Consider the following 15,976-nt stretch of genomic DNA (forward strand, 5'->3'; position numbering starts at 1 on the left):
TCTCTCTCTCTCTCTCTCTCTCTCTCTCCTCTCTCTCTCCCCTGAAAACCATTACAGTAAATTATCTAACCCAAAGTATTTTGCCCTTAATTCCCTTTGCCTATTTCATGTCTTTATTTCAAAACTTCCATCAAAACACAGGTGATGGGGTTGGAGAGATGGCTCAGTGATTAAAAAAACTGGTTGCTCTTGTAGAGGACCCAGATTCATTCCCAGAACCTACTTGGCTGCTAACTATTCATAACTAGAGTTCCAGGGATCTGATCTAACCCAAAGTATTTTGCCCTTAATTCCCTTTGCCTATTTCATGTCTTTATTTCAAAACTTCCATCAAAACACAGGTGATGGGGTTGGAGAGATGGCTCAGTGATTAAAAAAACTGGTTGCTCTTGTAGAGGACCCAGATTCATTCCCAGAACCTACTTGGCTGCTAACTATTCATAACTAGAGTTCCAGGGATCTGATGCCCTCTTCTGGCCTCCATGGGGATTGCACAGGTGCACTTACATGCAGGCAAAACCAGGAGACACATAAAATTTTTAAATAAATAAAACCATAGATGACATTTATAAGAAAAACAGTGCACTATACCAAAATAAATGAAAGTACTAAAAATTGACTAATCAGCTATGTTCCTGGTACTATAAAGTGCTGGGAATAAAATTAAATAACTTAATACAGTTTCCATGTTTTCTCAGGAAGAGATAAACATTAAAACACATGTCAAACGTTGACAGTTACTGTGGGGGAAAAAGTGGGGGAGCATTGTGGAAAACACTTGTAATCCAGCAGCAGGGAGGCTGAGGCAGGAGCAGTTCCACCTCAACTTGGGAGATAGCAAAGAAAATAGTACTGGTCTCCCATGAAGAGATTTCACCCAATTCTGTCTACTTGTTAGACAACGTTTCAGGAGAAAAGGATGATGAGATAATGATGGGCCAGGTGACACTGCCCAGAACTGCTCAGCTATGCATAATACCTCCTGAATATTTAAATCTGAACCTTGCTTGGCATGGTGTTGCAGGCTTTTAATCTCAGCACTCAGGAGGCTCTCTGTGTAGCCTTTGCCTACATGCTTGTAAGTACATTACTTTCATGCAAGTGCCTTCTAAGACCAGAAGAAAGTGTCTATAACTGAAAGTGTCCTGGATCTGGAGTTATAGATAGTTGTGACTTGCCATTTGGGTGCTGGGAACCAAACCCAGATCCTCTGCAAGAGCAGCAAGTGCTCTTAACTGCTGAGCCATCTCTTTCCAGTCCCCTATTTTTATTATTTTCAAAATTTTTATTAGTCCAGGCCTGGTGGTACATGCTTTTAATACCAGAACTTGGTAGGCAAAGGCAAGTACATCTCTATGAGTTCCAGGCCAGCCCAATCAGGGCTGCACAGTGAGACCATGTCTCAAATTTTTTTTATTTATTCATGTATTTATGTGTTTGTGTGGTGTGGGGTGTGTGTGTGTGTGTGTGTGTGTGTGTGTGTGTGTGTGTAGGCACAAGTATGCCACTGTACTTGTGCAGAGGTCAGAGAACAACTTTCAGGGGTAGGTTTTCTTCTTCTACTACGTGGGTCCCAGGGATTAAACTCAAGTCATCGGGCTTAGCAACAATCTCCTTTACCTACTGAGCCATCTTGAAGGCCTAGCAAGAATGAGCACTTTTAACCACTGAGCTATCTCATAGTCCTGGCCAGCCTTCAGTTGTCTGTCCAAGGGAGTAGTCAGTGCTTTTTAGCAAAAGCCATTTCTAAGTGCCTGTTACTCTACCAAAAAGTTCCTTGACCTTTGTTTAGCAGAGAATAGGTTAGTTTCTTCCTTGTTTTTGGTTTCTGAGACAGGATCCTCCTGCATCCCAGACTGACCTGGAACACAACTAGGTAACCAAGGGTGCCCTTGAATTCCTGATCCTCCAGCTTCCATACCCCATTACTAGGATTACAATTGTGTGTCACCACAGCCTGGCCAATGAACAGAAATTTCATCCTCAAACTTTAGCCAACAGGAATCTGACTCACCTACTGATGTGAATCTACAGCCAGCTTGGTTGGTGGAGGCTGATGAGGATTATTACAATACCACCACTGTGCAGTGAGGGCTTAACGTATATTAGAGGCTCTTCCCCACACCTGACACACATGTACACCCCCATATACATACGTGTGTATGTATATGTATGTATATATGCACACACAAGAGAAAGAAAAGACAGAAGAAAAGAGGAAGGAAGGAAAAGAAAGAAAGAAAAAGAGAGAGAGAGAAAGGAGGGAGGGAAGGAAGGAAGGAAGAAAACCAGGGCATGTTGGCTCACACCTTTAATCTCAGCACTCTGGAAGTAGAGGCAGAGGTGGATCTTTGTGCGATTAAGGCCAGCCTGGTCAACATAGCCAGTTTCAGGACAACTGGTGTTACAGTGAGACCCTGTCTCAAAAAACTTAAATAAATAAATAAATAAATCCTCTTTTTTTCTGGTCTTTTTGAGACAGGGTCTCCCTGTAGCCCCAGCTGTCCTGGAACTCACTATGTAGACCAGGCTGGCCTTGAACTCACAGAGATCCACCTGTCTTTGCCTCCTGAGTGCTGGGATTAAAGGTGTGCACCACCACGCCTGGCATAAATGAATCTTTTAAACTAAAAAAGAAACAAATATCAGGCATAAACTCTATATAGAAAGTTTAACTTTGAACTCCTGACCTTCCTGACTCCACCTCAGGCCTGCTGGAATGAGAGGCATGCACCACCGCACCCAGCTTGCTGCATAGTTCTGTTGATTTGCCTGCTCCCTCACTTTTGGAAAGCCTGCTTATCTTTGAAGATCCAGCCTAATTGTCACCACTTCTGCGAAGCCACCTGCACCCAGCCCCAGAGTCCAGGCCAATATCCCCAGTGTCCCCACTCTGCCTTAAACTGTTTTCACCCAAATCAGTCAGGTGTACTCGCTCTTCACTCTGGTCTGTGGGCTTCCAGAAGAGACGGGCTATCTTATCTTAGAGAATGACTCCTGGAGAAGACTCAAGAAATGCCTACAGACTGTTGTAAAACTCTGTGTGTGTGTGTGTGTGTGTGTGTGTTTGTGTTCACATGTGTGCACACATGCACCTTAACCCACTGAGCCATCTCTGACTGTTCACTCTGTCTCTCCCTCCCTTTCTTTCTTGTATGTGTATGTGGGGGGGGTACAGTGTGTGTGCAGGTGCTTGTGCGTACGGATGTGTATGAGTGTGGAGGTCAGAGGATAACTTCAGGTTCCACTTTTTGTTGAAGATAGGGTCTTGGCCTGAAACTTAGCCAAGTAGACCAGGCTTGGCAGCAAGTGCCTTTGCACGCTGAGCCATCTCATTGGCTCTTAGAGCTTCATTTTTCTGCCCCCATCCAACCATTGCTGGGATTACAAGCCCAGGCATCTGGGTTCTGGGAATAAAAGTAGGGCAAGCACTTTATCTACTGAGCTATCTCCCCACAGGGTCTCATGTGTCTGAGACTGGCTAGGAATTCAATAAGTAGCCAGGGGTGACTTTAAACTCCTTATTGCTCTTGCCTCCACTTCCTGAGTGCTAAGATTACAGGCACACCCACCTCTTCCAAATTTTTTTAAATTTAATTAATTGGGGGGGGTCTTTTTGAGACTGGGTCTCCCTGTAGCCCCAGCTGGCCTGGACCTATGTAGACCAGGCTGGCCTTGAACTCACAGAGATCCACCTGCCTCTGCTTCCTGAGTGCTGAGATTAAAGGCATGGGCCACCACGCCCGGCTTAATTTTTATTATTTTTATTTTGTGTGTTTTGCCTGCATGTATGTTAAATGCACCATGTGTGCAATGCCTTGCAGAGGCCAGAAGAGGGCACCAGATCCCCTGGAATTATGGACTGTTGTTAGCCAACATGCAGGTGCTGAGAATCAAACCCGGATCCTCTGCAAGAGCAATCGTTACTCTTAACTGATGAGTCATCTCTCCAGCCCCTTATTTCTTTTTATGTTGTATGTATGAATGTTTTGCCTGCATGTATGTAAGTGCACCCATGTGTGCAAGTCTACAGAGGCCAGAAGAGAATGTCGTATCTTCTGGAACTGGAGTCACGGATGGTTGTTACCTGCCATGTGGATGCTGGGACTTGAACCCAGGTTCTCTGCAAGAGCAGCCAGTGCTCTTAACCTCTGAACCATCTCTCTACCCTCCTTCCTTTTTTTAAAAAAGTATTTTTAATTTATTTTATGTGTATGAGTGTATTGCCTGCATGCATGTAAGCACCCCCATGTTGTGCAATGCCCTCAGAATCAGAAGACAGTTCAAGAATAGTCGGATCCCCTGGAACTGGAGTTATGAATGGTTGTTAGCCACCATGTGGGTGCTGGGAACTGAACCCAGATCGTTTGAAAGAGTAGCCAGTGCTCTTAATCATTGAGCCGTCTTTCCTCACCCCCCCCTTTAAAAAATTTTTTTACCAATTTTTTTACATGTCGGTGGTACCTGTGATGTTTCACCCCACTGCTGTGGAGGAAAGGGCAGAGAGTTTAAAATAGACTGGGAGTGTTATATGTTGGAGTTCACAAAAAAATCACCAGCACCACTTTAAGAAAAGTAGCAAGGTAAATGTTTATTATTTTGACTGCCCAGGCTGTCTGTCTCGGGAGTAGACGCAGCCCTGATCATTGTCAGGTCAAGAGTTTTTATAGGATTACAGAAATATTATTCAAATAGGACACTTGTGAACCAATCAGGTTTGTACAACATAGCAGAACTTTGAATCTATTAATCAACCAATCATTTTACAAACAAGTGATACATTCATATAACTTGGCAATCAACTTTGTAATTTTAAATTAGTCAACTTCCTTGCCATAACAAGTATAGTAATAAAGCTGAAATCATCAGTTACCAGGTGGTCATACAGTAACAGGGTGGGCTTATACTTTGTGTCAAGGTGACCTAAAATAGCAAGTGAGTTACAGAAGTGAAAACAAGCAGTTAGCATAATGTCTGAGATTAGCAAATCTCACTGGTTTGTGATTGAGCTATTTCTTAGAACTCAAGGCTGTTGTCTCTTTTTAAATATTTCCCATAAGAGAAAAGAGGTTACTTTTAAAGTAGTTATCCTGAGCAAGATGGAGTAACTTAGGTTAAGCTGCTAATCTAGTTTATTCCCCACTCCTGTTGCAAGTAAGGGTAATTCTTTGACCTATTTAGGTTAAGCTTTTTTTTTATTTCTTCAATTAGCACAAGTTGATTGTTCTGGCTTCTTAATATCATGAGTATAACTGCCTGGAGCCTTTAATTAATGAATCTTACAAAAGCGTTTAGGAGGCAGGGCCCGAGGGTAAATATTAGGAGAATAAGGATCAAGGGCCCTGCAACAGCACTTAACAATGTAGTTAGCCAAGGTGACCAGGAAAATAAGGACTCATAACAATTCTAGTGATTAATAAGTTCCTGTTTTCTGGCATTAATTCATTGTTGGACCAATCTAATGCTATCTCTCATAACTCCAGTGTGATCAGCATAAAAGCAACATCTCTTACCTAACACCATGCATAAACCATCTTGTTGCATAAAAACAAGATCTAGCCCTGGATAGTTTTGTAACACTACCTCAGCTAAAAAATCAAGGGAGTAAGTTAAATTTTCCCATAGTTATACCAGGAGTGCCATGCTGAAAGGAAATCCATTTATCCTTTGATCCGATCCAGGAAGCAAATGTCTCACAACCCCAAGTTCCATAATGCTGTTCATTTCCATCATCACAGTCTGGACTCCCATCTACTGGGCATCCATACACTTGTAGGCTTTATAGTTGTTTCTCATGACTAGGAGTTCCACATCCCCAGGGTCGAGGAGATGGGACAGAAATAGTTATTCTTACTTGTAAAGAAAACAGATCACAAAGGTCAAACAGAATGCTGAGGGGGGGGTGGCTAGTGGTAGTGTTAGTGGCTAAGATCTTACCATCTGAAGTTCTTTTTAATACCCAATTATCAGGGGATGGCTCATGGGGATTTCAGTCACTGTACCCAGTTACAGTTTTTATTATCCAGAAGGAGAACATAAGAATTAAGATTCTTTTATCAGTTTTACTTTGAGAGGATTATCTATTCTTTTACCGTCCATGTTTGAGGAATGTAGTCCAGATGAGCTCTCTAACTTGGGAACAGTGAATCCAGTGGGCATGTCTGGCAACTTTAACAGCAGTTGGAGTCAGCAAGATGATTGGGTACAAACCAGCCCACTTGGGTTCAAGGTTAGGTGCTTGATGTCTACGGACCCAAATCCAGTCACCAGGTTCCAGATCTGTCTGTTTAGTGGTCAGTGAGGGACGACTGGGCTCATAAGCCTCCTGCACTAGTCTGTGTACCTGGCTCAGAGCGTTTTGCAGAGCCTGCAATGACTCCTCCCCTAAGCGGGGAGTTAGGGGTGGAGGTTGACCAAACAAGATCTCAAAAGAAGTAATTCCTTTCACATAACTAGTACATCTGGCTTTTAGAAGGGCAAAAGGAAGAGTACTTACCCAGTTACCATCAATCTCTGTTACTAACTTAGTCAAAGTCTCCTTAATAGTTCTATTCATTCTTTCCACCTGTCCTGAACTCTGGGGGTCACATACACAATGTAATTTCCAATCTATGTGGAGGACCAAAGCTAAGGTTTTAGATACACAGGCTATGAAAGCCAGGCCATTGTCAGACCCCAGACCAATAGGGATGCCAAATCGAGGTATAATCTCATTTAGCAGCTTATAGGAGAGCAAGGATTTTTTTTCTTAATTTTTATTATTTTTGAAGAGGTAACCCAATTTGCCCATGGGGAATTGGGACGCAGACCACTCTGGCTTCTTATATGCTGAACAGGGATGTAGGGTGTGGCAATTGGGGTACCCCTTCAGTGGGCCTATTTAAAAGACTCTCAAATTGAGACATGAAGGAGAAGTAAAGGCAAGAATAGTTAGCATTACAAGTTCTAGACAGGGAACCAGAAAAAATCAGAACAGGGCAAATGAAGGCAAACTAAATGCTTAAAGTCCATTGGAATTTTCTGATGAGGGCTTTCAAAAGCATCCATCTACTGGGTTCTTTTTCATTTTTCTTTGGGCTGCCAAGATTGGACTCAAGAGTGATGAACTTAGGGTTTGTTTTCAGGTACTCTGATAGCTGTTGGAGTGGCTAGAATCAGTAGATAGGAAATAAAATAAACTTAGTCATCATTTTAGAACAATAGCAGCTGTAGGTGGGAACAATAGTATTGGAGAACAAGATTTGAAGTCTTATACTTGAGCAGTATTTTCTTGTTAAGAACAAAATCATTACTGAGAAATAATTGTTTAAATGACATTTTACCTGGACTTAAGTCTAATGTCTGGAAAATACAATCCTTTGGACTCTTAAAGAAATATACTGTTTATTTTAATTTTTGATTATACTTTCCTTTTGGGTGTTTAAGACCATACAGTTGGCCCAAATAAACCCCTTTACTTTTACTTTAAGGTAGGTTGAGGATCTGGTCCTCAGGGGTCACATGGGCTTGGGAGGAAGATCGGAACTCAGGCCTTTTCTTTTACCAGTACCAACTACCTGAAGATAAGTCAAAAGGTCCTGTTTGACCTGGCTTCACTTGGAAGCATGGAGGAAACATTTCTTCTCTGTTGACCCTACTCTTTGTAGACTGGACACTGGTTTGTGTCCCTCTGGTGGGGTCTCCATGACCTCCCTGAAAAATAGGACAGGTGACTCATCACAGTTACAGGACATATCAAGAGATTCCCATAGTCCCCTGGGACACTGTCGACCTTCCAGAGCAAGGAACACAACTGTCCCTAAGTCCCTTTGTCCAGATTAGTATGGGCCTTTAAGCATGGTTATTAACCATCCAAGAAGGTCAGTTGCACCAGCCTAGTACCTTTCAATATCATGTGTTATGTAGATAAAGCGTGGACAATATTCTTAAATAAACCTTTACTAGACATCCTTAAACTAGTTGACTAAGTTACGACCTTAGAAACCTCAAGATTGTCTATATCCCTGTTCCATCACTGATAAATCATAACAAACCTACACAGAACTTTATCACTTGCTTGGGCTTTTTTATTCATTTTATACAGAAATCCTCCTTAATAATGTCTTCAAACCTACACAGACCTTTATTACTGGCTGTGCTGGATAGCTTTAGTGTCAACTTGACACACCTGGGTTGAAGGCGCCTCAATTGGGGAATTGCCTCTATTGGACTGGCCTGTGGCCATGTCTGAGGGGCATCTTCTTGATGAGTGATGTGGGAGGGCCAGCCCACTGTGGGTGGTGCCACCCCTGGGAAGGTGGGCCTATGTTGCATAAGAAAGCAGGCTGAGCAGGGGCTGGGGAGCTAGCAGTAAGCAGAGCTCCTCCATGGCCTGTGCTCCTGTTCCTGCCTCCAGGTTCCTGTCCTGAGTTCCTACCTTGGGCTCCCTGATGAACTGTGACCCAGGAGATGTAAGATAAATAAGCCCATTCCTCCCCAGGTTAGTAGTAGTCAGTGTGTTTTGTCACAGCAAAGAAGAAACAAACTAGGACAGAAATTGGTACCAGAGAGTGGGCTATTGCTGTGACAGACCTGACCCATGGTGTTTTGGGGAGGACTGTGGAAGCGTTCAGAACTTTGGGCTAAAAAAGCCATCCCATATCCTTTTTAATAACTTTTAACTTTTCATTTTCTTTCTTAATAACCATGAGACACAATAACATTAAAAATTAATTTTCTGGCCAGGCGTGGTGGCACACGCCTGTAATCCCAGCACTTGGAAGGCAGAGGCAGGCAGATCTTGGGCATTATATCATATACCTATCAACAGGAAATAAACCAATCAGAATTCAGACCAAGCTTCACAGAAACTGTTTTCTTCTAGATTGCATACATCTGGTTTAAGGAGGTAGACCTAGGCTTTCTTGAGTCAAATCATTCTTGTTATGGGTAAAAGAAGAGTGTCAAAAGGCATAATACAGAGAAACATAAAAGACATCTTTCAGTAGTCATTGTTATGCAGATAAAGCTTGGGCAATATTCTTAAATAAACCTCTACTAGACATCCTTAAACTAGTTGACTGAGTTATGACCTCAAGATTATCTGTATATTATCCCTGTTCCATCGTTGATAAATCATAACAAACCTATACAGACCTTTATCATTTGTTTAGGCTTTTTTATTCATCCCATACATAAATCCTCCTTAATAACATCTTTAAACCTACACAGACCTTTATTACTTGCTTAGGCTTTCTCATTTTTTTCCTTTTGTTAATTCTGGAAATATCCAGCCATCATAATCTTCATTCATAAATCCTTAGTAAAATATCTCCATTCCCATATCCTTCTAATATCTTTTAACTTTATATTTTCTTTCTCAATAACCCATAAGACACAATATCATCAACAAATAAACATTCCATCTGTTGTAAGAATTCCCCTCAGACTTCAAGCAATGTCTATCCCCTTCTAAGGTTCCAGTGTCAACCCAATCCATGACTAAAGCTTTCCTGGGGAACCAATGAATTTACTGAGCTTACTTACAGAGATGACTGAGCAGTTCCTGAGGTGTATGGGTGACCTGAGAGTATTTACATTGAAAAGCCTTTCCTAGCCTTTCCCAGATAATATACTTTAGTCCTTCCCAAACCCAGGAGTCCATATGTGATTAGGGCCAAATTACATACAGTTGGCTGGGAAGAGCGGCAGGACACTCAGGTAAGGGTCCAATGGCCCTGCCTATATCTCCTTTAATTAAAGAATACTATAGTCAACAATCCAATTGTGATGACCTTCTGTAAGGCATATAAACACAAGGTAAAAAGAAGCAATTGGCACACAACCCCCAGCATAATCATTTAAGGAAAACTGTGTTATAACCTTGTTCAGACTTTAATAAATTCTTTTAATAACATTTGTGCCAGTGCCAGACAGCCAAGACGGACAGTACCTGAAAGGGGGAGTGAGGATTGAAAGGAAAAACAAGAGACAGAAAAGATGCTTGGGAGGGCTGACAGTAGTGCCTGCAGCCCTGGTTTATTTCAGCTCTGCCTTTTTATACAGAAGAACTCAATTGTTTCAACAGCTGTTTTTCCCACCTGTATCTGAGGGTCAAGGAGCAGTCAGATACTTGTTTTGTGAGCTCCACCATATAAACACAATCCTCCTGACTTGGCAAATTAGGCACTGGTGTGCAAAACACAAACTCAGTAAACAAGCCTGCCACAGCTTATGTACATAATAGCTTAATAGCTCCCAACAGGTCTCCCTGTTTAGACTTTAATAAATTCTTTTAATAACATTTGTAAACAAATTTACCAGGTAATTAATATTTTACCTCATATATATGAACAATTAATCTAAATATATTATTATACTGTATAAACTTTGAGATGCCCTTGTAAGCCTTGAAGCAGGTTTTAAACAACCAAGTCTCCTTTAAAGGTTTAGAGATGGTTTACATAGAATTTGATATCTAGTAAATTACTTAATAATAGTTCTCTTAGTATTAAACATAAGTCTATACATTTATAATGGTCTCATATAATAAATACTATGGTTAGACATAATGTCATGACAAACCAGTTTTAAAACCAAGACTGATTTTTCTTGTTCCAAGGGAGAAAAGCACAGAGTCATATCTGAGCCAGCAGAGTTTCCAAGGACAAAAAGCGTCCCTCCCCAAACAGACCATATCTGCCTGCATACCAAGCAGTGCTGCGGGAAACAGAGGGAAAAGGACAAGGCCGAAAGGATGAGATAGGAGGACCAGTCCCAGAATTTATTTCCAGCAATGAAGATGAGTTAACATATTAGATCAAATCTATAAACAACAGGAGTTTAATTTTCTCAAATCATTTCAAGCCTTTAGAGGTCTGAAAGCAATGTAAACCAGACCAAGGATGTCAAAACCAAAATACTTCCAAAGGGAGCAACCAAAGAGATATTTTAAAACAAACATTATGAAAGCAAACCCAAACCAAAGGGTATGCAACAAATAAGGTCCTTAAACAACCAGTTCTAACCTTAAAGATATTTAGGGTTTTTCATGAAAACATATGAAGACAATAATCACAGACATACATGACAGAATTACTTGAGATCTAAGCACAGGAGACATAACATGCATTAAAACTAGGTGCACCCAAAACATGACCTGAAATCAGATAAGTTGTTCAAGATACACTCCAATGGGGTAGCACTCTTAGACATACTCCAACCCATGATGAACACAGATACAAGACCAAAACACAGACCAAGACAAGCACAGACAAATAACATCAACCAGATTGCAGTCATATCCAGGTCCCAAAAGATAAGCTTTTGGGCTCATGGCCAGGCAAGTCCGAGACATCTCCTCTGGAACCCAACTAGGGGAATGTTCGCTGATCAGATACCAGAACCAGATGACGAAAGTTGCCGGCTAGCCAAAATCAAAAGAGAAACCAAAACGAAAGCGGTTTCTCGAGTGCTCTCTTACCTGGCTGGTGGTGTGGTGGGAGGATCCGGAGGGCTGGGGAAGACAGAAGCAGTCTGGATTGAAAAACAGGTCCCTTCACAGGGAGTTCACTGAAAACGCTGGGCCTATAAGGCCCTCTGAGATCTCGGTGGAACCTCCAAATGTTATATGTTGGAGTTCGCCAAAAATCACCAGCACCACTTTAAGAAAAGTAGCAAGGTAAATGTTTATTATTTCAACCAGCTGGACTGTCTATCTTGGGAGTAGACACAGCCCTGATCATTGTCAGGTCAAGAGTTTTTATAGGATTACAGAAATATTATTCAAACAGGACACTTGTGAACCAATTAGGTTTGTACAACATAGCAGAACTTTGAATCTATTAATCAACCAATCATTTTACAAACAAGTGATACAGGCATATAACTTGGAATCAACTTTGTAATTTTTAAATTAGTCAACTTCCTAGCCATAACAAGTATAGTAAGAAAGCCAAAATCAGCAGTTACTGGGTGGTCAGACAATAACAGGGTGGACTTATACTTTGTGTCAGGGTGACCTAAAATAGCAAGCAAGTTACAGAAGCAAAAACAAGCAGTTAGTCAGATGTAGAACGTCTGAGATCAGCATGTTCCACTGGTTTGTAATTGAGCTATTTCTTAGAACTCAAGGCTGTTGTCTCTTTTTAAATATTTTTCATAAGTGAAAAGAGGTTACTGTTAAAATAGCTATTCTGAGAAAGATGGAGTAACTTAGGTTAAGTTGCTAATATAGTTCAGGGAGTTCCAAAGACAAACTTGACCCATTTTGTTAACAAAAATTTTGAGAGGAATCCTTTCAGACTGAGGTTGAAAGGTACTGCTGTGTCCTAGCAGAAAAGCCTCAGTCTTCCTCCTAGTAGCAGGTGGACAATAAAGTCCTACAGGATAACACCTGATGAAAAACTAACTGCCCCTCAGGAACTATGAAAATTCAAGTGTAGAGGACCATCTCCATCTCTTGACTAACTGATGCTTATCTTATTTCCCATCATTTATCAGGAATTAGGCTAAGTATTTGTTTGTTTATTTGGATTTTCTTGAGACAGGGTCTCCCTGTAGTCTCAACAGGCCTGGAACTTGCCATGTAGACCTGGCTGGCCTCAAACTCAGAGATCTGCCTGTCTTGTTCAAGGCCAGCCTGGTCTACAGAGGGGGCTCGAGGCTGCAGGAAGACCCTGTCTCAAAAAAAAAAGACTAAAGATTAAAAAAAAAGGTTGGAGAGCAGTTGAGGAAGACACTTGATTTCAATCTCTGGCCTCCACACTTGTGCACACACAAAAGAACAAGCCAGGCATGGTGTCCCAAGTTGGAGGGCAGCCTGAGCCTGATCTATGTAGGGAGACCCTGTCTCAAAACAATCAAAAAAAGCAAGAACAAAGATTTCAGTAGACTTAATGTTTTTATGAGTTGGTTCATTTCACAAACATGCCACAAGGCACTGTGGCAATCAGAGGACAGTTTGCAGGAGCCAGTTCTATCCTTCCACCATATGGGAACCAAGGATCCTGGGATTCAATCCCTAGTACCACATAAACAAAATATGGTGGCCCACACCTGTAATCCTAGTGCTTGGGAAATGGGAGGAAGAGGATGGGACGTTTAAGGCCATCTTCAGTTACATATCTTGCTCAAAGCCTGCCTGGGATGCATGAGGCCCTGTCTCAAAAAAGAGGACAGGGAGGCCAGGCGTGGTGGCATGTACCTTTAATCCCAGCACTTGGGAGGCAGAGTCAGGCAGATCTCTGCAAGCTCGAGGCCAGCCTGGTCTATATAAGCGAGCAAGTTCCAGGCCAGCTGGGGCTACAGGGAGACCCTGTCTCAAAAAGACCAAAAAGCTGGTTTGGGGGGCAGGTGAGATGGCTCCATGGATAAAGGCACTTGCTGTGAAAGCCTGGTAACTGATTTTGATCCCTAGAACCCAGGTAAAGGTGGAAAGAGAAATGACTGCACCAAGTTGTCCTCTGACCTCCACAAATATGCCTTGGCAAGCACGCGCACACACACACAGACACACACACACACGTTTAAATAAGAGCCAGGTAGTGCATACTTTTAATCCCAGCACTGGAGAGGCAGAGGCAAGGGGATCTTTGTGACTTCGAAAGGTTAGCTTGATCTACACAGTGAGTTCCAGGACAGCTAAGGCTGACTTCACATCATGAGACCCTGTATCAGAAAAAAAGGGAAAGCCTATAACCATTAACAATCACTTTGTATTCCATTTCTTCATCTCATTCCCCAGCCCTTCCTAACCATTCATCTTTCTTTCTCTAGCTGTTAAATTTAACATTAAGTTGGTCACAAATCCTCAAAATCTACCTCTAACTCTGGACCACAGGTGGAGTTTGATTGGGAGTATAGTCCCACTTTATCAGCTTGTACTGTACAGACTCAAGCTTGGGGCCTCATTCAGCAGCTCCAAGTTTGCCTTGCAGGGACTTAAATTTTTTTTATGTGCATGAGTGTTTTGCGTGCATGTCTGAAAGTGCACCCTTGTCATGCAATGCCTGCAGAGATCAGAAGAGAGTGTCAGATCCCCTGGAACTGGAGATACAGATGGTTGTTAGCCTCCATGTGTTGCTGAGAACTGAGCCCAGTCCTCTGCAAGAAAAGCCAGTGCTCTTAACTGCTGAACTCTCACTCCAGCCCCCAGCCGGCAGTTATTTAAAACCAAAATTCTATTACCAAGAGTTATGCTTGGGTCTCAGTATTGCCATGGAAGTTAACTCTGCGTTAAATGAGCTTTGTTAGAAAACAGAGGAAATGAGAAAACTCCCAAGGAAGGGTGGCTCTCCAGACAAGAGCCTGAAAATCCCTTATGAAATAGAGATTAGGACTAGGAATGTGGTTCAGTGGTAGAATGCTTGCTTAGCACGTATGAGGTTCTAGGTTCAATTCAGAGAGGAGGAGGGAGAGGGAGAGGTGGAGAGGAGAAATAGGGACTATCATCATATGAATAGCAACCCTCTGATGCTTTGATATTGATTGAGCTTTTCTGACAGGGTCTTACAAGCCCAGGTTGGCCTCTGATTTTTTTTTTTCCAGGCAGGATCTATGTAGCTCAGGCTCACTTCTTGTTGACTGACTGACTGATGATTGACTGATTAAGGAGGGAAGGGTCTAAGTATGCGGCTCAAGCTGCCCTCTGATTTTTGTGTGTGTACATCAGGATCTTACTATATAGACCAGGCTAGTCTCCAACTCATTGCAGTCTGTCTTGCCTCTACCTCAAGAGTGCTGGGATTTTGTTGTTTTAAAGACTGTGTGTGTGTGTGGGGTGCCTGTGGGGCTCCGAAGGGGGTTTTGGATCCCTTGAAGGTAGAGTTACAGGCATTTGTTGTTGTGTTTGTTTTGGTTTTTTTTTTTGGTCTTTTTGAGACAGGGTTTCCCTGTAGCCCCAGCTGGCCTGGAACTCACTATGTAGACCAGGCTGGCCTCGAACTCATAGAGATTCGCCTGCCTCTGCCTCCCAAGTGCTGGGATTAAAGGCGAGCGCCTCCATGCCTGGTGAGTTACAGGCATTTGTGAGCCACTGTTGGGGACTCCTGCTGTGTAAAGTAGCAGTTTCTCCATGTCTGGAAAGGCCACGGGCTCGGATTCAAATGCAGAGACTCCTTTTTTAGCAGGGTGCCTTCCCGGCATCTTCCTGACTCATCTTTTGAAGGAACCATCACAGAAACAAGGCCTCCGGCTCTGGAAAGTGCTAGCCTTTCCTTTGTGATTTTTCAGGCAGTCTGGCAGCCTGGCAGGAGCTTACCGCCACATGTAAATGGGGCATCCTAAAAGTACCTATCAGCTAAGGTTTTTACTACCACCCCCACGGTATAAAGTGTCCTGATTTTTCCTCAATAATTGGAGCTGGAGCTGGAGCTGGAGCTGGAGCTGGAGCTGGAGCTGGAGGGGACTAGGCTGAGTCCCGTGTCTTATTGCCTACGATCCAGTCTCTCCGGAGAAAACTGTTTCTTTGTAAGCCACAACTCCGGAACCCTAGCTTTAGCCGTCCTGCACCTCCCTGTGAGATCATCCAGCAGCCGGTGGATTTCGCATCTCGAGGACGGTGAAATTAGGACGGAACTCGACCGGGCCACAGCGGAGAAACAGGGGCCCGCCAGCAACGCAGAGCAGATGCGCTGCGGGACCCGCCGCCTTCCAGGTGTGCGCAGGGGACCGGAGCTGCGCTAGGAGCTGGCACCCCGGGATCCCTGCGCACCCCATAAGCCACCGAATGTGGGTGCTGGGATTTGAACTCTGGTCCTCTGATACACCAGTCATTGCTCTTAACCACTGAGCCATCTTCTTTCTAGAGCCTTGATTTCTTTTCTTTCTTTTTTTTTTTTTTGAGATAGGGTCTCACTATGTGGCCCAGGCTGGATTCTGATTGTTTGACTTTTTAAAATTTCATTTATTTATATCTTTATAAGTGTTTTGCCTGAATGTAAGTGCACCATGTGCAAGCAATGCCTCCAGAGATCGCAGAAGGCGTTAGAGCCAGTGA

Source organism: Nannospalax galili, unplaced genomic scaffold (assembly GCF_000622305.1).
Source record: "Nannospalax galili isolate Female #2095 unplaced genomic scaffold, S.galili_v1.0 scaffold644, whole genome shotgun sequence".
NCBI lineage: Eukaryota > Metazoa > Chordata > Mammalia > Rodentia > Spalacidae > Nannospalax > Nannospalax galili.